Genomic DNA, 25,243 nt, shown 5'->3' with positions numbered 1-25,243 from the left:
TTAAGCCTGTGTAGTACAGATAGAGGGTTTATAATAAAGGCAATATATTTACCATTATTTATTAGCTTTCTCTTTCTAAATGGTACAAAATTATATTGTCTCTTACCTTATTGTACTTATGATATTGTTTTTATTCTGCTTCCCTAGTGTAATATAAATGGGAAACAATTTTGAGTTTTACTTCCACATACTGGTGACTGGATCACAAATTTGTTATCGAGTTAAGTTCAGGTTCTGATTCTATGATGTTCAAAATGCTTAAAAAGCTTGATTTTTAGCATGATGTCTGTATGTGTATGTTTGTATGTGTACAATGATAACTACTGAAAAACTGGACCTATCTTTTTTGAACAAGTTGTATCGTGTTTGTCTTATTACAGCCTCTAAGGCTATTGTATTTAGTCCAGTACTTTTTTCTATATCTTTTAAAAACAGTTTGACCTACAGTGCATCCGGAAAGTATTCACAGCTCCTCACTTTTTCCACATTTTGTTATGTTACAGCCTTATTCCAAAATGGATTAAATTCATTTTTTTCCTCAGAATTCTACACACAACACCCCATAATGACAACATGAAAAAAAGTTTACTTGAGGTTTTTGCAAATTTATTAAAAATAAAAAAACTGAGAAATCCCATGTACATAAGTATTCACAGCCTTTGCTCAATACTTTGTCGATGCAGCAATTACAGCCTCAAGTCTTTTTGAATAGGATGCCACAAGCTTGGCGCACCTATCCTTGGCCAGTTTCACCCATTCCTCTTTGCAGCACCTCTCAAGCTCCATCAGGTTGGATGGGAAGCGTCGGTGCACAGCCATTTTAAGATCTCTCCAGAGATGTTCAATCGGATTCAAGTCTGGGCTCTGGCTGGGCCACTCAAGGACATTCACAGAGTTGTCCTGAAGCCACTCCTTTGATATCTTGGCTGTGTGCTTAGGGTCATTGTCCTGCTGAAAGATGAATCGTCGCCCCAGTCTGAGGTTAAGAGCGCTCTGGAGCAGGTTATCATCCAGGATGTCTCTGTACATTGCTGCAGTCATCTTTCCCTTTATCCTGACTAGTCTCCCAGTCCCTGCCGCTGAAAAACATCCCCACAGCATGATGCTGCCACCACCATGCTTCACTGTAGGGATGGTATTGGCCTGGTGATGAGCGGTGCCTGGTTTCCTCTAAACGTGACACCTGGCATTTACACCAAAGAGTTCAATCTTTGTCTCATCAGACCAGAGAATTTTCTTTCTCATGGTCTGAGAGTCCTTCAGGTGCCTTTTGGCAAACTCCAGGCGGGCTGCCATGTGCCTTTTTACTAAGGAGTGGCTTCCATCTGGCCACTCTACCATACAGGCCTTATTGGTGGATTGCTGCAGAGATGGTTGTCCTTCTGGAAGGTTCTCCTCTCTCCACAGAGGACCTCTGGAGCTCTGACAGAGTGACAATCGGGTTCTTGGTCACCTCCCTGACTAAGGCCCTTCTCCCCCGATCGCTCAGTTTAGATGGCCGGCCAGCTCTAGGAAGAGTCCTGGTGGTTTCGAACTTCTTCCACTTACAGATGATAGAGGCCACTGTGCTCATTGGGACCTTCAAAGCAGCAGAAATTTTTCTGTAACCTTCCCCATATTTGTGCCTCGAGACAATCCTGTCTCAGAGGTCTACAGACAATTCCTTTGACTTCATGCTTGGTTTGTGCTCTGACATGAACTATCAACTGTGGGACCTTATATAGACAGGTGTGTGCCTTTCCAAATCATGTCCAATCAACTGAATTTACCACAGGTGGACTCCAATTTAGCTGCAGAAACATCTCAAGGATGATCAGGGGAAACAGGATGCACCTGAACTCAATTTTGAGCTTCATGGCAAAGGCTGTGAATACTTATGTACATGTGCTTTCTCAGTTTTTTTTTTTTTTTTAATAAATTTGCAAAAATCTCAAGTAAACTTTTTTCATGTTGTCATTATGGGGTGTTGTGTTAGAATTCTGAGGAAAAAAATTAATTTAATCCATTTTGGAATAAGGCTGTAACATAACAAAATGTGGAAAAAGTGATGCGCTGTGAATACTTTCCGGATGCACTGTATATGCAATGATAACTTCCATAGAAATTGTTTAATTTAACCAGAATTTTGTCATCTGCTCTGTTTAGACATAAGACCAGGCTTATTGATTTGCAATTTTGGACAAGTCATTATTGATATCCATAATTTATTTAAATATACATGTACCTGTTTCCTTAAGAGGCATTAGCTCTCTGGAAATGTGTTCTTTTCAATTGTGGCGTTTTAATTAACCTGAAAATAAATAATTATAAATAAAAAGGTTTTTTCCCCCTCCAGCATGCAATAAGACGGTTACAAGATTACAAGAGAAGTACAAAGAATAATTTAGCTCTTTATTGACAGGTTCACGCAGTATTACAAATGGGAAGCTTATGACAGACATATCAAGCATGTGGGTATCTTGACCTACGCAGTCTGCCGTCTTTTGTTTGCCACGCTGAAAGGATTTTTACCGGACGGAAGACATAATCTTCCACCCGGCAGCTTCAAAGTGTTGGTCGTAGGTCCATCCTTATATTCGGGTTGCTCCATGTGCAGGCTCCTTCTCTTGGATCCAAATAAGGACAGGAAAGGACTCAAACCCCACCTTCAAAAATACAGGAATAGCACAATGCCTACATACAGTTCTCATTCTCCCAACAAGGATAGTGTGCTGCCAGAAGACAGAAATATACTAGTCTGTCTTTAGGCTGACTATTCAATTCTCCAGTTGTCTTTTGGCTCTCTAGTCCTGTGCTTGACTTGGCAATTCTAAATGAAGATGCTGTGCGCCTGTGTACCATACTTGGTCTGCCTGTATGAATGAGTCCATAACAGTGGGCACAGAGAACAGTGACATTAAAAATAACAAAACCTACTATAACAGTACCCACACACTCAGACTCTCAAAGAAATTTATAAGTGAAGGTAGCTGACAGCTTGTTTGCCGTAGCCTGAGCACAAACTGAATGATGAAGAGAAAGAATTTACTATACAAATATAAACAGAGACTCAGATCTGTAAAAGGTTGGCAATGACAGAAGCATTAAGCCAACCCTGTATCAATCTGCAGCTTGTTTACTTCATTTGACACAGTGTGTTTAGTTTCAAATTAAATATGATTTAAGCTGTTTATTTAATTTAATTTTCTGTTCATTTTATTCTATATTTGTGTACATAATAAATACAGGTTAATGTACTTTGTTTTATTATATTGTACAGTACAATTGATTATATTATAAAATGTATGTTGAAAGATTTCTGTGAAATTTATATGGACCATTCCTTACTGGTTTTCATTTTTGGTAAATTCTCTGAAAGAATCACGATAATTAAAAAAAAAAAAAAGTGTGCTCTCGCTCTCTCAGGAAATGAAAATTCAGGATTTGGTGACTGCAGGGAATTGTTTTCCCATCTTAGAAAATATGAATTAAATACAGATAGAGGCAATAGCACACCCACACAGGTGATGTGCACTGGATAAAGATGTGTTGAAAGAAGGATGCGGGAGGAGGTGGTGGGAGTGGGGGGTTCTTTCAATATCCTATCTTAACAACATTCTGTCATTCGGCAAGGACTTGTGTTAAAAGTAAAAAAAAAAAAAAAAAACTTTTTCCACATTGCTTTTATAATTTTGAGCCAAATGTATGCATTACATTCTAATTTAATTAAAGTATTTAATTTGGTTTGACCTGATTTAATTTTAGTGTTCTGTATTTTAAAAATATAGTATGTATGTTGCAGATTTAAGTGTTAAAAGTGCTAAAATATGAAAGGTAGAAAGTATCTTTGAAGAAGCTGATAACATCTGGCCCTGGGGAGAGTAACTCAATCCAGCTCAGACTCACTGATAAGTTGTCTTTTTAAAGCCACTGACAAAAATACCAAGTCTGCAGGTTTAATTAGTGACATGCATTGATTTATTTTTTAAAAATCATTCCTGTTTTACTCTGAACCTAACAGGAATATGCAGCCCTTTATGAAGTGTACTTTGAGTTTACAGAAGTAATGACAGCAATTTTAAAAACAAGGATACATCTGATTATGTAATTCTTTGATTTTAGCTCCTGTTTCATTTTTTGGATATCACAAATACACATTCTTACTCACAAATATCCATTAATTTAATCAATTAAAAATAAAAAAAGAATATCCAAAATGCTGAATATTGGAAAATGTGTAGCATCATAAGTACTCATTCACTGCCACATCTGGTATAGAAAGTGTTACAACTTAAAACACAGCGCATAAAAATGAACAAAAAGTATGCATTTGCCAGTCCCATTGTGAAGACCCTCCTGTGCCTGTCTAGTATGGTTTTAATATTGTAAATGTGCTTTATATTAACTGCTTTATGTTACGCTGGCAGTGGTGATGGATTCTGGTCTTATACCGTGTATCAATTTAGTTTCTAGATTAGTGAATTGTCATGGAGTTTTGGATTATATATCATAGTATTATGATTAGGATCCACTCTTATATATTCCTTATATGCAATTTATACTAAACATCAGGCATAGCGTGTTTTACTCATGTAATTTGACATTAGCCTATGTCAGACTTGTCAATTGTAGTTGGTGATCTCATCAGTGGACCATGTCAGTGTACAAAACTGAAGTCACTGACTATGTCAAATATATTGACTTCTTGCCGACTTTGCAGCACAGTCATGCTCGCCCCTTTTTATGACAGCCAATATCATGCTACTACTCTTATATATTCCTTATGGGCAATTTATACAAAACATCAGGCAGTGCCTGTCTTAAGCTGATGTCATACTATGTAGGTATGACAGACTTGCCAACAGTGTTTGCTCATCTAGTCACTGGACCATGTCAGTGTACACGAGTTGTCAAATTTAGCATCAGCTTGCTGTCTGTCACACACAAAAATGAGTCCAACCCAACATGTTAAGACCTGGGGTGAGTTGTGGATTAGTTGAAGTGAGTCACTGAGTATGTCACACTAGGTCACTGGTAGTCATGGGAGTGCCCCTGACTCACTAAGATTATGTAAATGAAGGCTACGATTGAAAATTGTGGAAAAGTCGTCTAATTCAGGATCACTGTTGGGGAATGGTAGTACTGACAGCACTAGGCACACACCCACAATCACACAGTAATGGTTAAATGTATTTTCATATTTCATATTATAACATCATACTGTGCAACAAATTCTACCCCATATATTTTTTTTCAAATTTTTCTTGGTTTAATCAATGATAATACCATAATTTCTAATAAGGTAATTGTTATGCTATTACTTTTTTGGTTGCATATAATAAAGCACTATTTGGTAGAAATTTGGAAAATCAGATTTAATTAAAGCAGTCAGAATGTGTCTTTAGTAAGCTAATAATACATTTTACTTTATATTGCTAGGGTTGTTTTCACACAAAATGAGGTGCTATCATAGCAGACAAAACCCCACAATAATGGCCAGGAGACCAATGTTCTGCGTGAAAAAATAAAAGATTTATCTTTTAAAAATAAGTACAGCAAAGAAATATACAAAAACAAGAACACAAGGTGCAAAATAAATCAAACTACACTTGGTGTCCCTCTGGATATCTATTCTGTTTCTCTTCTCGGTATCGTCTAATGCCAAGTTGTTTGCCTGCCTATGGAAAAGTAATGTCAGGTAAAAGTTGCACTGGAATCATCAGGTAGAAGGGTCCTTTCATCAGACTGGTCAGCCCAGCACTGACTCAGCTATAGAATCGCAAGTAGGGGGGAGGTGGATTCTTGGCCATGGTCTCCAGGACTCTGACTGAGTCTGGCTTGTCTGACTCCTTTTCTACAATCTGGCTGTGGTTCTACAATTAACTGATGGACAGATATTGGTGGTTTTCATTTATGTTAATTAGTTTCTACTTTGTTTTTGATGTATTTAGTCAAATCTGTACCCTTATATGAGATAGTTCTGTATCTAATGAGTGGTACAGTATAATCTATTCTTACATTTTTCCTTGAGAGTTGTCGTGGTGCTCTGCACCTGCACTTGATAAGGAACTCTGTGCAAGAACGAAGTAGTTTGTGCTGTTGTGTCATATTTCTGAGGTGTCCAGGATAGATTGGCCATCTAGCTCTGTGAAGAGGATTACTTACGTTTTGTTTTTTTTTTTGTGTGTGTTGTATTTACCCAATTTTTGACACCCATTGCACAACCAACCTACCTGGAAGGGAGTCTGTCTCTGAATTACCTTTCCCAAGATGTCTTGCATTTTTATTTTCCTTACAAGGGTTTTTTGGGGGGGAGTCTTAATAGGGAGTCAAGGCTAGGGGACTGTCAAAAACAGGGCCTGTAAAAGCCCATTGAGACATTCCTTGTGTGATTTTAGGCTATACAGGAAACTTTGTTGTTGGTGTTGGGCCTACCTACATAGGCCCTGAATCCCTTGTCTCTGGTAGGATAGCTCACCTACAATCACTCTCCAGATCATTAGCTTCTCATCCTCCAGCTAATTGAGTGTTTATCTTTCTAATTCTGCACACATTAATCTCAAGGTCTGAGGTGGCTTTATATCACCTTTCAGGGTGACTTCCTTTCCTGCTCTTACTTCCTTCTGGATCAGAGGCAAACCTACATTTACACCACCCAACACATCCTGGTGTGCCTGCGCTCCTAAATGTCTAATTGTCCATAAAACAGCCAGGTCTTCAAGCTGAACCTCAGCTTCTTGTACTTGATAAGCAACATCATGGTTTCATACGGATGCTTTTTGGAACGTTGTGCCTCTGGCAGCCAGGAGGTATTGCTACTTCTTTCTTTGCCTTCATGAACTCCATTCTCTGCTTATATTTGTGCACCTTCAGTCACAGAGAATGCCTACAGCCATGAACGCTGTACAGTACTCCGCAATTGATGTCTTAGTTGTGCTGGCATAGCAACTAACTTGTTGCACGTGTGTGAGTCACCTTTGACTTGTTAGAGCTTTGAGTGACCTCACCCCTGCTTTGTTACCCAACATTCTGCTTACTAATCCAGTCTCTTTTTTTCGTAACCTTTAAACAAAATAACATTAATTCCATAGAAGAGGCACAGATGAAAATCAGTTTGCCCTCTGGATAAATATTACCTGTAGTGTATTTATCAGTCACACTTAACCATTATTTGTTTCAAGTTAAGCTGATGCTAATGAAATATTTTTCTCTTCTGAAAATTAAGCACAGAGTCTTGTCCTCTTATAGTAGTATCCATCTTCATTTATGCTGTGGTAAAATTCACAAGTACATAACACTGGACAAATTATTTTTTCAATAGTTTTGTTTCTTAAACAATGTTTGGGGATTATGATATACCGCTTCAAGCTGAATACAAATATAAAATCAGATTTGACTGTATCATGTAAGAAATTTGGAGAAACACAAAACCAATATTTACTGAATCTAGCGAGTTTAATTGCTTAATGAAGCTGACATGTTGCTCTTGTTCAGTTCAGCTAATTGCTAATTTTCATTTCTACTCCACATTTGATGCTTCTCATTTGAGTGTTCCACTATAGTTGGCTAGCTTTAATGGATTCCACTTTCCGCTTTTCCATTGTTACAATGTCCTGGTGAAACCTTTCACCATATTCACCACTGCCTGGTCAAAAATGAGCTAAGAAGTCTAAGTTTGAATGTATAAAATGAACCTTTAGTGACGTTTTGCACTTCATAGTTCTGTATACTTATTGCCAACCAGCGTAGTTTAGTGCCTTTTTGTTACCAAGAAAATTCTCAACAACATTGTTGAATGCCTTCCATGAAATTTCCTCAGGCCCCAATGGTAGATCTTTGAACAACTTGTTATTGATGATGTATGTGATTTGTGGTTCAACAAAAAAGGTCTTATTTATGGAGGAGTTGTTTATGCAAACATCTTGCTCAAGTACTGAAATCCTTCACCTTCCTTTTTTTGCATCACTTTTACAAACTTTTTCATCAGTTCCAAATTTCACAATGAAAAGCAGCAAAAATATCTTTGTTGGGTTCACAAGTGGTTTATCTGCCACACTTCTCTGCCCTTAAACTAAATGCTTATAAAGAAGCCAGTTCGTTTTAATGTAATTTTACATGTCCCATTTGCAAATTAAACAACAGTACTTAGATTAGATTAGATTATTTATTTATAAAAACACATTTAAAACAAAAGAGGTTGCACCAAAGTACAGTACAAAGAAGCAATAAAATAACCACAATGCAAACAATCATGCAGATTAATAAAACAACCAATTATAACATCCACCGCAATCCCATTATGCATAGTGAAAGGTGGAAGAAAACAAGTAGGTTTTAAGCCGATTTTAAAAACCTCGATAGAGGGTGAAGACCTGATGTGAAAAGGCAGGTCATTCCAAAGCCTAGGAGCAATAACTGAGAAAGATCGATCTCCCCTAGACTTTATCCAAGATCTTGGAACTACAAGGAGTAGTTGTCTAGATGACCTTAATGCTCTTGGTGCCACGTAGGCATGAAGGAGGTCACAGACGTATTTTGGAGCAAGACCATGCAAGGCTTTAAAAACAAACAACAAGATTTTAAAATCAATGTTACACCTCACCAGTAGCCAGTGGAGAGAGGCTAAAATGGTGGAGATATGGTCCTTTTTTCTTGAAACAATGAAGAATTTAGCTGCAGTGTTTTGAACCAGCTGAAGGCACGACAGAGCACATTTTGGCCGTCCCACATATAAGGAGTTACAATAATCTAACTGAGATGTAATAAAGACATGAATTACTGTTTCCAAGTCCTTCTGTGAAAGAAAGGATTTTAGTTTAGAAATTTGCCTCAGTTGGTAAAAACTGGACTTTATGACCATGGAGATTTTGTTTTTTTTTTCAAAACTTAGTGATGACTCAAAGATGATACCTCGGTTTCTAACATCATTATGAATCACTGCTGCCAAGGAAGCCTAACATAGTGCCTATTTCAACTGTAGATGTGGTAGGACTAAAACTAATATTTTTGTTTAATAGTAAGAAATGTTGTGCCATCCAATATTTAATATCCTCAAAGCATTTCAACAGCTTTTTGCAGATGAAGTGATGTCAGAACTAACTTTGAGGTACAGCTGCGTATCATCAGCATAACAATGATACGCAACCTCACGTTTGTAAAAGATGGCCCAGTAGGGGAGTAGATAAAGGGAAAAGAGAAGGGGAGCCAGGATAGGGATGCCTTGTGTGAGAGGAGCTGGCTGAGAGAAATTCCCATCTATGTTAACAGACATAGATCTACCTTTAAGGTAGGACTCAAACCATTTCAATGCACAGCCTTGAATGCCTACTTCATCCTCAAACCGTTTTAACAGAACCCCATGGTCCACTGTGTCAAATGCCGCACTGAGATCCAATAAGACTAAGAATGCAGAAGTCCAAAGTTAATAAAATATCATTTGTCACCTTCAGCAAAGCCGATTCAGTACTATGAAGTTTTTTAAAACCTGACTGAAACACATCACATACATTGTTATCCTTCAAATATGAAAGAAACTGCAAAGAAACCACTTTCTCCATAATTTTGGACAGAAATTGGAGCTTAGAAATAGGCCTATAGTTTGAAAGAGCTTTAGAATTAAGTGTGGACTTCTTCAGCAAAGGCTGAACAATTGCATGTTTAAAGTTGTCTGGCATTATACCAGATTTTAGACAATATAATAGCCAAAACAATTGGACTAAAAGCTCTGAAAGTATCTTTAAAAAGGCGTGAGGGTAAGATATCTAGCGGATAATTGGAAGGTTTCATATGCAGTATTATATCAGCTAGCTGAAAAGAAGAGAAAATAGGTTGGAAGGAAGTAAACTGGCTGTGCACTGGCCTTAGAGGGGCTGGTGTCATCCCACAGAGATCAACAGCTGGAAGAGTAATGCTGGAACGAGTGGCTTGGATTTTGTTCATAAAATAATTAAGGAAAAAGCTCACAGGTCTCAGGCGTACTCTCAGGGAAGCTGCTGACAGGTGTGTTTAAGAGAGTGTTTATGGTGCTAAACAGCACCCTAGGTCGTGAGGCAGCATTAGCAATTAGACAAGATAAAAAATTAGATTTTGATGCTTGCACAGCCTCTTGATAGGACTTTTAGCGAGTTCTGAGAATTTCATAAGAGACCTGCAGTTTGTTGTTTTTTCCACCTCCACTCAGTCTGCCTGCATTCCTGCCTGAGCGCATGAGTGGCATCATTTAACCAGGCCTGAAGACTGGCTTTTACTTTGGCTCACCTTAACTTTAAGGGTGCTACCGGATCCGGAGTATCCTTACAAGTGAGATTGAGAAGCTTAACCATATCAGTAATATCCGAACACTCAGAGAGGGCTTCTAACACCAAGGGTAAATGAATGTAAGAGAAGGTATCACAGAATTTCTGTGCTGCGTCAGCATTTATACTGCGCGAGAAGTGCTGTGGTTTAGTGAAATTGATGTGCGGACACAAAAACTTCATTTCAAAAACAACTGCAAAACAGAAATGCCGGTGTCAGAGATCTTCAGGTTATTTGCATAGTTAGAACGAAGTCCAATGTATGTCCTTCCTGATGTGTGGGACTTGATACCACCTGAGTAAAATTAAAAGAGTCCACAAGGCATAGAAAATGTTTACCAGGGGTTTTGTCGGACAACAAACATGAATGTTAAAATCTCTCAGAATCACCATTCTATCAGCGCATGACACCATGAAAGATAAGAACTCTGAGAATTTCTGGACAAAATCCTTATTATATCCAGGATGTCTGTAAACCAGTGCACACAGTACATGATTTGTAAGATCATTTTTAAACAGCTGAGCCTCAAAACTGGAGAAATTGTCTACAGTCAAAGTCTAAATTTAAAATGATTCTGAAAAACAGTAGCAAGCCCACCCCCTTGACCAGCGATTCCAGGTGAGCTAAAAAAAAAAAAAGGTACAATAAGGAGGGGAGAGATCATGGAGAGAAACTGAGTCGCCAGTACTTAACCAAGTCTCTGACATAATCAGTTTGCGAGACATAAAAAGTAATTTAAAATAAAAGATTTGTTGGCTACAGACCGAACATTCATTAAGGCCATCTTCACTGAGCCGTTTCAAGGTGTTTCACGGTCTTTTTGATTGTTCTTTACCATATGTGAGTGTTGAAGTGAGCGAAGGTTATCAAAGTTAACTCCTCCGCTCCTTGCACTTGATCTACAGAGAGAAAATCCAGTGGCATAATAGATGGTAGGAATTAAATTGACGGTCAGAGAACTGGAGGCCATAGTCCAGCACAGCCTTTGACGAGAACCGCAATACTTGGTATATACAAGCTGCATTTACAGTAGTAGTGCCACTAATTTTAGATTACCACATAAATTCCAGTTCTTATATTTTACCTGTATATGTATACTGACCATATGAGAGGAAATCACAAAAATAGGCAATTTCAATAAAACAGTATGTTATAGGAAAATATAACGTTGATTTTTGTGATCAGCTGGCCAAAACCCTTAAGATTCACCCAAAATTGTTTAACAAGCAAAATCTTCATTGTCCAGTTTAATTTAAAACACATTGTTAGCAAAAAATGCATAAAATACCATTTTGAGTAGTTCTGTTTGAGAACAAATACAAATACTCAATTTGTATTTTGGATATGGGAAATGTTGGAAAATTTTAAATTAATTTTGCCATATCTTGGATTATGCCACTAAGTTCCTAAACCTACTGACAGTTCGGCCTCATTGGATAAATTTTGCATTCAATTCATTGAATTTTCTAATTGGTAAGATATGTCATTTTTGGTGGCTCAGTGACATGCATGCTAAAATTAGGAAACAAGAAAAAAAATTCTGTTTACTTTATTCTGTTTTAAGACATATAACAAGAGATAATCGATTGAGCCTGCTGTCATCTTTTAAGCTCATGTAAATGTTCTTGATGAAGAAAAAACTTCTGAAGAGTTATTACGCATTGACTGTTTTGCCTCATTCCTGTTGAGCTAGCATGATGTAATGCACATTTATAGCTTTTTCCATTATTGTGCTTCTTTGTTTACTTCCAGTTTAGCTTCTGAACGCGATCTGTTACCCCGGTAACTGCTGGTGATCAGAGTGATCATTCACATAGATGTGCAATGGGTAGTAGAAGACGAATAAGATTCCTTAAAAAAAATACTACCGTATGCAAAATCTGGGCTGTAACTGGCTGTCCAGGTGGAAATGCATGTCATTTTGTGCATTGTAATATAAAGTCTACAGTACTTCTCAAACAATACTTCTGTGGACCTGGGTTCTCTTTCTTTCTAGTCATTACTCTAGGATATGTTTGGCAAAAAATTAAAATGCAACTTATGTTTTTTTATGGTGAAAATGTGTAGTTTTATGCACAATTTTAAAGGAACTTTCACTTAGATATTTATTATTAAATTCTGAGCAGGGTAAAATCAGCATTATCATGTATCATAAATTAAGATGGAAAATTAAGGTTTCTAGTTTATTAGATCAAGTTAATAATCTGATATACATACAGTGGAGAAAATCTAACAAGAATGATGGAGGTGCATAAAACCACCAAATCCTTAAAAGAAGCATTCATTTAACTTCGTTGTACATGATAAATTGATTTTCAAAAATATACCAATCCTGATGTGAATATCTGGATTGGCATAATAAAGAAAAGATTGACATATTTATCGTTAATATAGGAATCCATTTAATGTCATGAATTATTCAGAGAAAAAACTTGCACCCACTGCGACCCTGTGTGGACAGAGTTGAGTAGCTAGGGTCTAGGAGTGATTAGAGTCTTAGGCAGTTTCAGGTAATTCACACACACACGTATCTTCAAAAACAAATGAGTTCTTAGACTTTACCACAACATTTTATTCACTCTAGTAGTCAAGGATAGGCTTTCTTTCAGAGATGAAAAAATGCGGACAGATTAAGATGCCATTTTTAATATAGAAAGTGATGGAAGTGAGTGAACTAACAGGCTTTTTAGCGGGGTTCTTTATGTATGTTTTAGGAAAAGAAAAAAGATACGGTCCGGGTTCTGGGGTGCCAGATTGTTAAACCCATTTAATAGTTGTCAGTTCCTTTTCAAAGTGAACAATCAGGGAGACAAAGAAAAATGGGATGACTGTCAATCCACAAGACACAAGTCCTCCCAACATAGGGCTCTCTTTGATGGTAGCAGGGCCCAGAATGAACAACAACCTGTGGTTGCTGATCTTCTTATGTAGGGAATTGACCAGAAGTAATCAGACTTCCTTATGCGAAACAGGAGTAATATCAGGGTTTGCCGGCATTGTCTTCCTCTACTCATGGGGAAAAGAGAAAACAATAGTTGATAACTGTGTGTCATCCCATTCTTTCCCCAACTTTGTTTTTTATTCTTTTTTATGGAAGTTTTTACTTTTGGCTTATATTCTGTCCACTCACCACGAAACATGAGTTTTTTCTGTGTTAAGTCTTACTTTACATGGTTCTCTATATTTAGTTGCTTTTTCGTTTTTTTAACCAATGTTAAATTAACAGTGTAAATGTGAGAGAACCAGCAACTCATCATCTAAGTTTGTCCCATTTATAAGAATGTGTTCATTTATCTATTCAATGAAATATTTGGGAAGAAATTGAAGAGAAAAAACTAAGCACTAAGTATTACTAATTGTATCCAGAACAAAGATCATTTGGGTGATATTTCATGAGGCAGAATGAATACACTATCGGTAAGGGTTGGCTTCTATTTAAAAAAAAATTGGAACAAATATATACAATCACTGCAGCTCTCTAGGACTGAACTTGGGCACTCTTGCCCAAAATATTCCCCTGTGCTCCTGGCCCTTGCCTCCTGAGGAGATAGAGTGAACTATACTATACCATTCCTCACATGATGTAGCTCATGCAAACTCCTTAATGCAATTGACTCTGTGGCTCAGAAAATGTTTTGCCTTCATTTTAGCTCCCAGAATTTCAATGCCACTTCAAAATATATACGTTCATCTACATTTCATTGTGTTACCTAAAAATTCCATATTCTCTCCACACCTACTTCATGTCATTTTACTGTATTAGAATTTTATACCCTCTAGCCTATCACCACCAACCACATCTCATTTTTTTTGTTCCATTCACCTTCATGACTTCAGTTTCTCACATTTCCATGTTTTTTCTTCAATTAAATTTGCAAACCAAAAATACATTTTAAAGACTCTTTACAGGGTATTTGAAAGGTATTTTTATTAATATCAAATCAGCAAAGTGAGCAGCAGTTTCAAAAAGAGCACACGACAGGTCTGATTTGCCTATAAGTGATCTGAAGTACTTGATTATTATGCAGAATACTGTTAAAGTAGCCACCAAAACATTATCAAAATCTAACATGATGCATAAACTAAACCAGGTTTGTCTATGCAACAGTTATTTGAACTGAACTTGGGTGGCACAATGCATTTTTGTCTTATAGCTCTGTACTTGAATCCCAACCCAGCATCTGTTTGCATGGAGGTTGGACATTCTCCCCATGACTGTGTGAATTTCCTTTGTCCTTCTCACACTTTCCAAAGACATGCAGTTTAGTTTAGATTGACTGGAGAGTTGAAATTGGCCTTATTTACCCCAATTGATGTACCATGTGATAGCTTTTGTTCCATTTAGGGTTTCTTCCTGACTTGTGCCTGATGCAACAGTTATAGGCTGCTGTCTGCTGTTACCTTACACCAAAATAAACAAGCGTGGCGAATGAATGAATGAATGAATGAAACTTTAAACTTTCAGGCGTAATAATGACATTCCATATTGAGAAAATCTGAAGTAGATGCATGGAAACCAAGTGAAATGTGATCAGTTATTTTATGTTAAAGAAGCAGAAGTTATGTTTGCATGTTGTATCATATCAATTAAACCTTTTTTGTATCTTTCTGTTCTATATGGGCTGGCTTCTATACACATTTTGTTTTTAAAATGTACACAAAAACAAATATATGTGGACTTATGTTGCACTTCTAAAATGTGGTTTGTACATTGAATCATTATACTGTGATGAGGCCTGCCTTCCTAAAGCTTGCAAATTACTGTACATTTGAGATGGAATGCAGAACATTAGTCAGGCCTTAAAATTCCCTGACAGAATAATACACTGGCAGGGGCAACTAGTGCTGTGATTGCAGCGTAATAGAGCCTTCATCACAAGGGAACATGGTGTGCCTTAGCTATGTAAGGAAACACAAAGAAGGCACTCAAGAGATGGTAGTATAATGGAACAGCAGTGAGGGATGTGATTAATGAAGTAATAGTCCAGTTGTGTAACAGGTAGTAGTGGGGCGATCCATCATATTATAAAGTTTATGGTTCCCTGCTATTATGTTATAGCAAGCATGTGACCTCAAAATTGCATTGGGAGGTGGCACCCAGGATTCCAAGGAAGTCTGCATCGCCACTTTGAGTGATAGGAGGAGGGTCCAAGAGTTCAAAAAGCTGGGTACTACTCTGGGGATGTCCTGAGATATAGATCCTGTCTTAAGCTTAAAAGCACCTTCTTGCAGGCAAGAGTTAGACCAAAGTGATGATATAAGATGATGAATGAAGGCTGGTGAGGGATGGGGGGCTTAGGGGAGCAGTAATATGGGTGCTAGATACAAGTGGGCACATGCACAAGGAGCCCTGTTAGTTAGATAGGGGTGCAGGTTTTGGGTAAGTGGAGGAGCCAGGTTATAGTTTTCTTTTTGAGTTTGAAGAATTAAAAGGCCCCCCACCTATTAATTTTGTTTTTCAGGAGGCTTAATGAACAATTAAAAAGTATCCATTTTTATAATTTTCAAAAATAATGCTCTAGGTTTGTCTGTCAAATTAACCCTATCTTAGTTACTTCTTAGTGCATTCCTTTGCCCAAAGAAACATGGGAAAATGTTTTACAGTATACTTCACTGGCTTGGACACTGCCTCTTGAAGATTTTTAATCAAAGTAAACATCTGGTTCTACATAACAATCACACAGGTTTTGTGTTCTGCTTGAATGATATTTATTTAAAATGAGGTCCTCACATAATTGATAATTCTTCAGGTTTTTTATAGGGGAAAGTCAAATGAAATTTGTATTAAAACAAGCTTTATCAATCCCAACAAAAAAAAATATTATTGTCCACACAAAAAAGAGTTATTTATTCACACAAAGATTGTTGCATGCTTATCAATTTCCTTTGGTGAAACTTAAATGTATCCCAAACACATTGCATTTGCGAAGACAGAAAAGACTCTGAATGGTTGTTAGATACATACGCTATATTAGCTCCAACCCAATGCAGACTGACACCAGAGGCACAGGCAAAATAACCAAAAAGTTTTATTTTTTCTTCAGCCATGGGTCATGTCTTCCCTGTGTCCCACTGGCCCTAACACAGTCCCAAAAACACACAAAAGTAAATCACACCCCAAATCACACTCTTTTCTTCCTCCACTTCTCCCAGGGCAGCTTCGTCCTCCTCCTCCTGACTCTGACGCCCTGAGTAGTGGCTGCAGGCTCCCTTTATACTCCACCCGGAAGTGCTTCAGGTGGTAATTAACCTCAATTAGACTGCACTTCCGGGTGTAGCTGCATTGCCACCCATATGGGCTCAGGAAGCCTTGCAGCTCCCCCTGGTGGTGGCCACAGAGCCCAACCAGGATGAGTTCCGGTATTGCATGTTACTGGCCCAGATGCAACCCAGGGGGGCTGCCACTGAGTGTTCCGGGGGATGTAGTGTGCATCACATGGCTGCTCCCCCGGATCCAGTGTTGAAGGGGCATCCTGGCTGGGCATGGGTCCCGGCTTTCCGCCACAGTACACACAAACTAGAGTTCCTGTAACTGCAATATTTATGAGCCATCTTTGACACAAGCACAGATTGCAACTATATTTTACTTGTGAATAACTCAACACATGCCCAGGGTCACTGTTGAAAGGTATGAAGATGAGAGAAAGAGGAAGAGAAAGACCACCCACTATTCGAAAAGTCTAGTTTCTGAATGTGAAAAGTCTGACTTATAACCTCACACTCAAACTGCAGCACATTTACTAGCTGTAAAGTGACATTCCACATGCAAGAACCAGTTTTCATTGCCAAGGTCCAGTTAATCCAGATCTACTGCACATATCATTGTTGTCACCTATGCTCTTTAGACAGGGACATGTTTTTGTGTTTTTTTTTTTTTTTTGGCTGAGCCAAAATGAGATATGTGGTTCATCCAACCACCAGATTCTTGCCATTGAGTATATTGCTCAGGGCTGGCTTTCAGGTAAGTTTTCTTTTCTATTTGAGGGACCCATCATGGTAGTTCAGAGTTTGTTGGCTGTCCTCAGTAGTACTTTGCCAATAATAACTCTCACTGTAGCATAGGCTCTCTCAGCCAAGACCAAAAGCTGGAGCATTCAAATCCATTTACCATAGTAGATAAGTTCTATAACTAGTTTATCCATCACAAATGCTACTATGTAATGTCACCCTTATTCTTAAGCGTTACATTATTTTCTATTTGCTTAAGGTTTCTTTTTATTTCATATGTTTTCTCATATTTTGTTAAGTATCTATACACAATAGTACCTCTATTCCTTTTTGTAAAATACTATAAATTAATTTCTCTTCTACCATATGGCCCATATAAGATATGAGTTTAATTCTGAACTTTAATAAAGGAAAAAAAAGAAGTTAGATAAAAACCGTTGCCAGTCTGTGCTGATAAATACTTCTGTTTAAAGTTGCATTCTTGTAAAGCCAATTGCGAATGCAAAGTAAGACAAATAACTGAAATATTTCTAACTGGAGCACATAACTGGAATGTTTCTCATATGGGAGCAGTTATCAGCTCTATACCTTAGTCATGGAGAGACGTATTTAGTGACATTGGGTGCAGCCTTAAATAGTTAATAAGTACAGAAAAGAACAGTGTTCACTACATTTTGTATACCCCCAACTGGGAAACACTTTTGTAGCACCTTATGAGAGGAGCTATATAAAAGAAGGTGAGTCTATATAATATTCTGTGATGAACAGAGTGTTTCCTAACTTGCTTCAGCAAGACACCTTCTTATGTACAGCACCCTCTATATAATATATAGAAAAAAGATTTACCCCTCTGCTCCACAATTTAAAATTACACATTAAACAATTCAAAAGTGATTACATTGCATATTATAGACTTTAATTTAAGGATATTTGCATACATTTCAGTCACACCATATAGAAGTGACACCATTTACAGTATTATATATAGTCCCCCATTTCAGTAAGTCATTAAGTTGGGGTCAGTGGTCATCACAGGTGTATTTAATTGCTTCATTTGGAGTCTGTAGTTGCCATTGTTCAACATGCAGACAAAAGCTCTGCCTTTGAAAGTCAAAGAAGCCATTACAGGGCTGAAAACAAGAATAAAACCATTACAGACATCAGTAAAATCTTAGAATGACCTAAATCAGAAAGGGATTGGTAGGCCAAGGAAGTCCTCCACTGCTGATGATAGAAGAATCCTCACTTTGTTAAACAAAAATCCCCAAATGGGTTTTTTATCCAGGATGCCAAGCCCCATAGTAATATGCAAGGTGCCCAGTGGTATAGTCAAACTTACTCTAAGCTGTAGAATGCAGATATGTGTAGAGTACCAGCTTCACAAGATCTTCAACCACAAGAAAAAAGAGAAATGCTATACTGTACTACATCCAAGCTTTCTTAACATTAACAGCTTGAGTCCTAAATGGTTAGTTTTGATCTCCTGTTGATACCATTTTTATGTTGCAGGAACCTTACACACTTATTAAAACACTACACAGCTCTTATGCAGGCTGGATGCAATGGAAACATTTGATGGTACTGTATTTTCTCAAGCCTCTGTTTGAAAAATGTATCAGGAAGTGCTGTCAGGTTGCATTGATTTGTGTCATTAGCATTCCTGTTCGGGTAGTGCATTTCTTCTTGCACAAATGGGTGGAAAGGGTATTTAATGGTCTGGGAACTTGGGAATTCTGCACAAGCGAACCGCCACATTATGGTCTCAATTTCCACTTTGAACATGCTGGCAGACCCCCTTGAAAAACCTGTAGTTGATTATGATTTAGTCAAGAAGTGTGCATTTGTGCTCAATGTTTCTGCCTAAGCTGGTGTCAAGAATTCACCTGTTACAAATAATGACATCTTCATTTTTCTGCCTCTCAATTTAAAACTTGGCTGTTAAACCAAATGATAGTTTAGGATGCTTGGAGGACATTGGCATATTAACCTTTTTGGCATTAACCCTGAGCGTACCTTGGGCTTGGAATTGTATGTAAATACAGTTAAGCCTGAGTCAGATTTAGTGTGACATGTTAGGATCTGCTTTACATTGTCAAGCCCTGAATAACTCTCTACATTATGCTGTAAACAATCATGAATATTTCTATGTGCTCTACCACTTTATAGTGACTCTATAGAAACTCCTCAGTTTTCATATGTGGGGTGGAGCCTTCTCCCAAAAACACAATGCAAAATGTAAAGCCAGTATTAGAACAAACTGAAACTGAACTGTTGCTCAAATCGAGCAATAGTGATGATAAGAATTGGTCATCAAACATTGACACGGACTGTAAAACTTACATCTGTTTATTAGATTCCACCCTATCCAAGTTTCAATGATGTTTACGTTTGATGTCAACTTCATACTACAGTGATCCCTCGCTATATCGCACTTCGACTTTCGCGGCTTCACTCCATCGCGGATTTTAAATGTAAGCATATCTAAATATATATCATGGATTTTTTGCTGGTTCGTGGATTTCTGCAGACAATGGGTCTTTTAATTTCTGGTACATGCTTCCTCAGTTGGTTTGCCCAGTTGATTTCATACAAGGGACGCTATTGGCAGATGGCTGAGAAGCTACCCAACCAGAGCACGTATTACGTATTAAATAAAACTACTCAATGATATAGGATATGCTTCCCACGCGGTGCTTCGCATACTTGAAAGACCGAACAGCACGTATTGATTTTTGATTGTTTGCTTTTCTCAGTCTCTCTCACTCTCTCTGACATTCTCTACTTCTGACTGAGGGGGTGTGAGCAGAGGGGCTGTTCGCACAATGAAGGATATGGACGCTTCTTAAAAATTCTGAAAGACTACCTTCACATTGCTCCCTTCCTTGCAGCTGCTTTGTCCGGCGGTGCTTCGCGTACTTAAAAGCCCGAACAGCCCTATTGATTTTTGATTGTTTGCTTTTCTCTCTCTCTCTGTCTCTCTGACATTCTCTGCTCCTGACGTGCACTCCTTTGAAGAGGAAGATATGTTTGCATTCTTTTAATTGTGAGACGGAACTGTCATCTCTGTCTTGTTATGGAGCACAGTTAAAACTTTTGACTAAAGGGTGTTATTTCATGTTGTGATAAGCTGCCCGGACACAGACAGACGGACACCATGTTAAAGTCCACCACACATTTATTATACATAATCACAGTCCAATAAAGTGCACAACCCAGTGCCTCAAGCACCAAACTCCCCCAAAGTCCAGGCCTCTCTCAGTCTCTGCCTGCTCTTCAGGCTGCCTCCACTCTCCTGCACACAAACCTTGTCCACTCCTCATCCAACTCCAGTCCTCCTTTGCAGGGAGGCGGCCCCTTTTATAAGTACCCGGATGGGCTCCAGGTGATCCCCGACACTCCCCTGTGTGGCGGAAGTGCCGGCGGTGTTCCCGGAAGCCCTCCGGCTGTTCCCAGTCTTTTTCCCCCAACACTTCCTGGTGTGGCGGAAGTGTTGGGGTTCCGGGTCCTTCAGGCATGGGGGCGCCCCCTGGCAGAGACCATGGGCCCCTACAGGGTTGGGCTTCCAAGCCCTGCACCCGTGGCCCTCAAAGGAACCAGGGCGGTCGCCCCCTCGTGGTCTGGAGGAGGCATGTGCCCTCCTCCTGTCTTCCTGGGCGTCCTGGCTGGGTGCCACCCCCAGCCGCGTGCCACAATGTCTAGAGGGTTCTAATAATGTTAAAAAACGTATTTAGAAGGCAGTAAACAGGATTTCTATGCTCTAACTGCGAAAATATTTGATTTTATAAATAAAGAATCCTACTTCGCGGAAATTCATTTATCGCGGTAGAGTCTGGAACGGATTAACGGTGATAAACGAGGGTTTACTTTATTACTGACAATCCTGCACCTCCTCATTGCCCATTAATGATTAATACTAGTCTAAAGATGTCTTTTGATCATAATTACCTGGACTGTTTACCATCTGTCAATGATAGTCTTGTGTAGGAAATAGTTGTTTAAATGAACTACAATGCTGAGTAGTGTCAGAAAAGTCACTGTAATCAATTTGCTTATTGTAGTCACTGGCAGCCTGTCACTGCTGACAACATGTGGGTGCTTTTCAGTCTCCTGATACTGCAGCAAATAGTGAATAAACCAGTCCATAGATGGAACTGGTCCGAAACCAGTTGTTGCAGACACCCATTTTCGGTTAAATTATAAGTCAGTGTCCTTCTTCACTCATTATTAAATACCTTCATTTCGCTAATAAAGATGACTATAATGACACCAATCACCCAGCACTGAAACTGTACAAACTAAGGGATGTTTATCAGGTGAGCATCAAAAATATGCAGAAGGTGTATGGTCCTGATTGTGAAAGTCTCATTGGTTAAAAGGGAAGGCTGTAGTACATGCAGTACATCACAGCCAAACTGGCATGATTCGGAATTCAGGTTCTACATGCTGTGTAAAGAAGGTCTGGGTAGATCTGAAATTCGAAAACCTAACAACCGAGTGAAAAAGCGAGAACAGTAAATGCGGCATTGCTACATCATCTGTGCTGTCACTGGTGGACCCTTTGCTTGACCAAAGTCACTGTACAGTGATGGACAGTTTTTATACCTCACTTGAAACTGCTTGAAATTTTACTTCAGGGGAAAACTGATTTATACAGCACTGTATGACCAAACTGCCATGATATGCCTGGTGACTTCATGTGAAGCTGAAGTGTGGTGCAGTGGCTGTGTGGCAAAATGATGAAGTGGAAGAACAAGAAAGATATCTGCCTTCTAAGTACTGTTTGCAATGCAGCAACTGTCAATGTTTGTTTTGATATGCTGTGGTCAGCTATAGTAAAACAATGAATGGTGTCAATCATGAGGTTCAGACATTAATATTCTACCCTGTCAAGCGCAAGCAGCAGAATATACAAATATTACAAAAAATTCTTTTAAGCATCTGCTTGAACACTGCCTATGTGCAGTGGTGGCTGTTTCAAAACATGTCACACGAAGCACGTATACGAAACATGCATCTGTACTGCAGTGGACACTAGACATGCCTTTCCTACTGTGATTATATTGATATTTTGGTATTAACATATTTCTGTTACACATAGTAACATTTTTTTGTTGTTGAATGAAATGTAACACTTTTGCTTGTTTTTGTGGGGGTAAACCTAACACTAAGGAGGTTAAGTTTACTTAAAAAAATTGATCGGTTTCAGTTGACTGATCAGATGTTTGTCTTCTGCCCATTTAAAATGGGGAAAAAACACCAGTTTGAAAAAGGTAACTGTTGTTGAGTAGCATTTTTACTTGAAAACTCTTGCTAATGAATTTCTAATTGAATTGCTAATGTGAATTTCCCCTTGGGATTAATAAAGTATCTGTCTGTCTGTCTGTCTGTCTGTCTGTGCACAGATGCTGTAAAGCGAAATGAAATTATGGAGTAATAAAATAACTCACAGTCACATTTACTACTGGAGCACATAACTGGAATGTTCCTCATATGGGAGCATTTATCAGCTGTGCAGCTGAGTCATGCAGAGACATCTGTAGTGACATAGGGTGTAACTGCAAATCAGTAATCAGTGGAGAAAAGAACAGTGTTCACTACATACTGTGTAACTCAAACAGAGAAATAACTTCATAGCAACTTATGAGTGGAGCAAAATTAAAGAACCTGGTTTAACTTATTATTATTCTAATATATTTGTGTGCCATAATGTCTTAATTAGTATAGAAAAGATAGGGGCAGTGTGTCACACTTAACATATTACAAATTGAGTCTTCCAAGTAACAGAGAGGTTTACTTTGTGCAGAGAGCAGCCAGTGACTGTGGCCATGAAATCTAATATGCAGACTCCTTAGCTGTGTTTACATATGGCTAAGTTTGCAACATGGTTATTAAATTATTCATTTAGCATTGTGAGCTATACAACAACTTTCATAGTAGGCACCATTACAAATGATAACAAAATGCAAAACAGAGACAGTAGTAACTGATGGCAGATTAACTAGTGTTTTAATTGTTTCATAAATCCCAGTGAAGTTTTATCATTTACTGTAGTTTAGTTAGTGGAATTATACATGAAAAGTAATATATTTATCTATTTGAAATACTTATGGATCAGTATACTTTCTGTACATCCTTATCCAGACCATCATCAACACTGTGAAAGAGTGCTTTTAAATTTGTGTGGTTTTATTTGCCTTTTCTATTGCCTAAACAGGTAATCTTTGAACTTGTTGGTTGCTGTAATTTTTTATATATTTAGTTATTTGTTAATTCATGATGTAAAATTTTATATTTTCCACTAGAGCCTTCATTCCCCTTTTGTCAGACTCCATGCATGTGTCTTGCTATCTGCCAGTGTAGTGCTGATTTGACCGGGCATTGCCCATGGGGCTGAACCCTCAGAATTTGCTTTTCAGCTTGCTTCATGTATGGATTGTTTAAGGTTAATTTTATAATTCTGTACAACTATTGTACAATAATATATCAGAAATGAGAGATTAATAAACATTCCCATTTTCTTACTTATAATCCTATTGTAAATGCTAATTCAAAGCAGCACATGTATTTTAAATGTGCCATTTATCGGATACTTCTGTGGGGAATGGTTAAAAAGTCTTCTTTTCTCCCCCACATATCCAGAATTAAATAATGACAAGGTATAAAGCTGGGACTGTAGTGAGGGTGTGTAGAATTCAGTTGCTGATCCAGCAGCCATACCACATGCACTTCCGAAGAGGTCAAGATAGATAGATAGATAGATAGATACTTCATTAATCCCAAGGGGAAATTCATATACTCCAGCAGCAGCATACTGATAAAGAACAATATTAAATTAAAGAGTGGTAACAATACAGGTATAACAGACATACAATAACTTTGTATAATATTAACGTTTACCCCCCCAGGTGGAATTGAAGAGTCGCATAGTCCGTCAGTGGAGCAGGGCAGTAACAGCAGTCTGTCACTGAAACTGCTCTTCTGTCTGGAGATGATACTGTTCAGTGGATGCAGTGGATTCTCCATGATTGACAGGAGTCTGCTCAGTGCCCGTCACTCTGCTACAGATGTCAAACTGTCCAGCTCCATGCCTACAATAAAGCCTGCCTTCCTCACCAGTTTGTCCAGGCATGAGGCGTCCCTCTTCTTTATGCTGCCTCCCCAGCACACCACCGCGTAGAAGAGGGTGCTCGCCACAACCTTCTGATAGAACATCTGCAGCATCTTATTGCAGATGTCGAAGGACGCCAGTCTTCTAAGGAAGTATAGTCGGCTCTGTCCTTTCTTACACAGAGCATCAATATTGGCAGTCCAGTCCAATTTATCATCCAGCTGCACTCCCAGGTATTTATAGGTCTGCGCCCTCTGCACACAGTCACCTCTGATGATCACGTGGTCCATGAGGGGCCTGGTCCTCCTAAAATCCACCACCAACTCCATGGTTTTGCTGGTGTTCACTTGTAGGTGGTTTGAGTCGCACCACTTAACAAAGTCCTTGATTAGGTTCCTATACTCCTCCTCCTGCCCACTCCTGATGCAGTCCACAATAGCAGTGTCTTCAGCGAACTTTTGCACGTGGCAGGACTCTGAGTTGTATTGGAAGTCCGATGTAGATAGGCTAAACAGGACTGGAGAAAGTACAGTCCCCTGCGGCGCTCCTGTGTTGCTGACCACAATTTCAGACCTGCAGTTCCCGAGACGCACATACTGAGGTCTGTCTGTAAGATAGTCCACGATACATGCTACCAGGTATGAATCTACTCCCATCTCTGTCAGCTTGTCCCTAAGGAGCAGAGGTTGGATGGTGCTGAAGGTGCTAGAGAAGTCCAGAAACATAATTCTTACAGCATCACTGCCTCTGTCCAAGTGGGAAAGGGATCGGTGTAGCATATAGATGATGGCATCCTCCGCTCCCACCTTCTCCTGGTATGCGAACTGCAGAGGGTCGAGGGCGTGGCGGACCTGTGGCCTCAGGTGGTGAAGCAGCAGCCGCTCCATGGTCTTCATCACATGTGACGTCAGA

General features: G+C 38.8%; 2 protein-coding genes across 2 annotated transcripts in view; one reads left to right on the top strand and one right to left on the bottom strand.

Moving 5' to 3' along the window:
- Positions 1-25,243, top strand: part of scaper (S-phase cyclin A-associated protein in the ER) — a 720,649-nt gene that overhangs the window by 424,444 nt on the left and 270,962 nt on the right.
- Positions 1-25,243, bottom strand: part of LOC127526109 (uncharacterized) — a 416,670-nt gene that overhangs the window by 161,053 nt on the left and 230,374 nt on the right. The window lies entirely within an intron of this gene.

This window comes from Erpetoichthys calabaricus, chromosome 17 (genome assembly GCF_900747795.2).
Source record: "Erpetoichthys calabaricus chromosome 17, fErpCal1.3, whole genome shotgun sequence".
Taxonomy (NCBI): domain Eukaryota; kingdom Metazoa; phylum Chordata; class Cladistia; order Polypteriformes; family Polypteridae; genus Erpetoichthys; species Erpetoichthys calabaricus.
The sequence above is the reverse complement of the archived record's forward strand: the minus strand, read 5'-3'. Positions and strand labels throughout refer to the sequence as shown.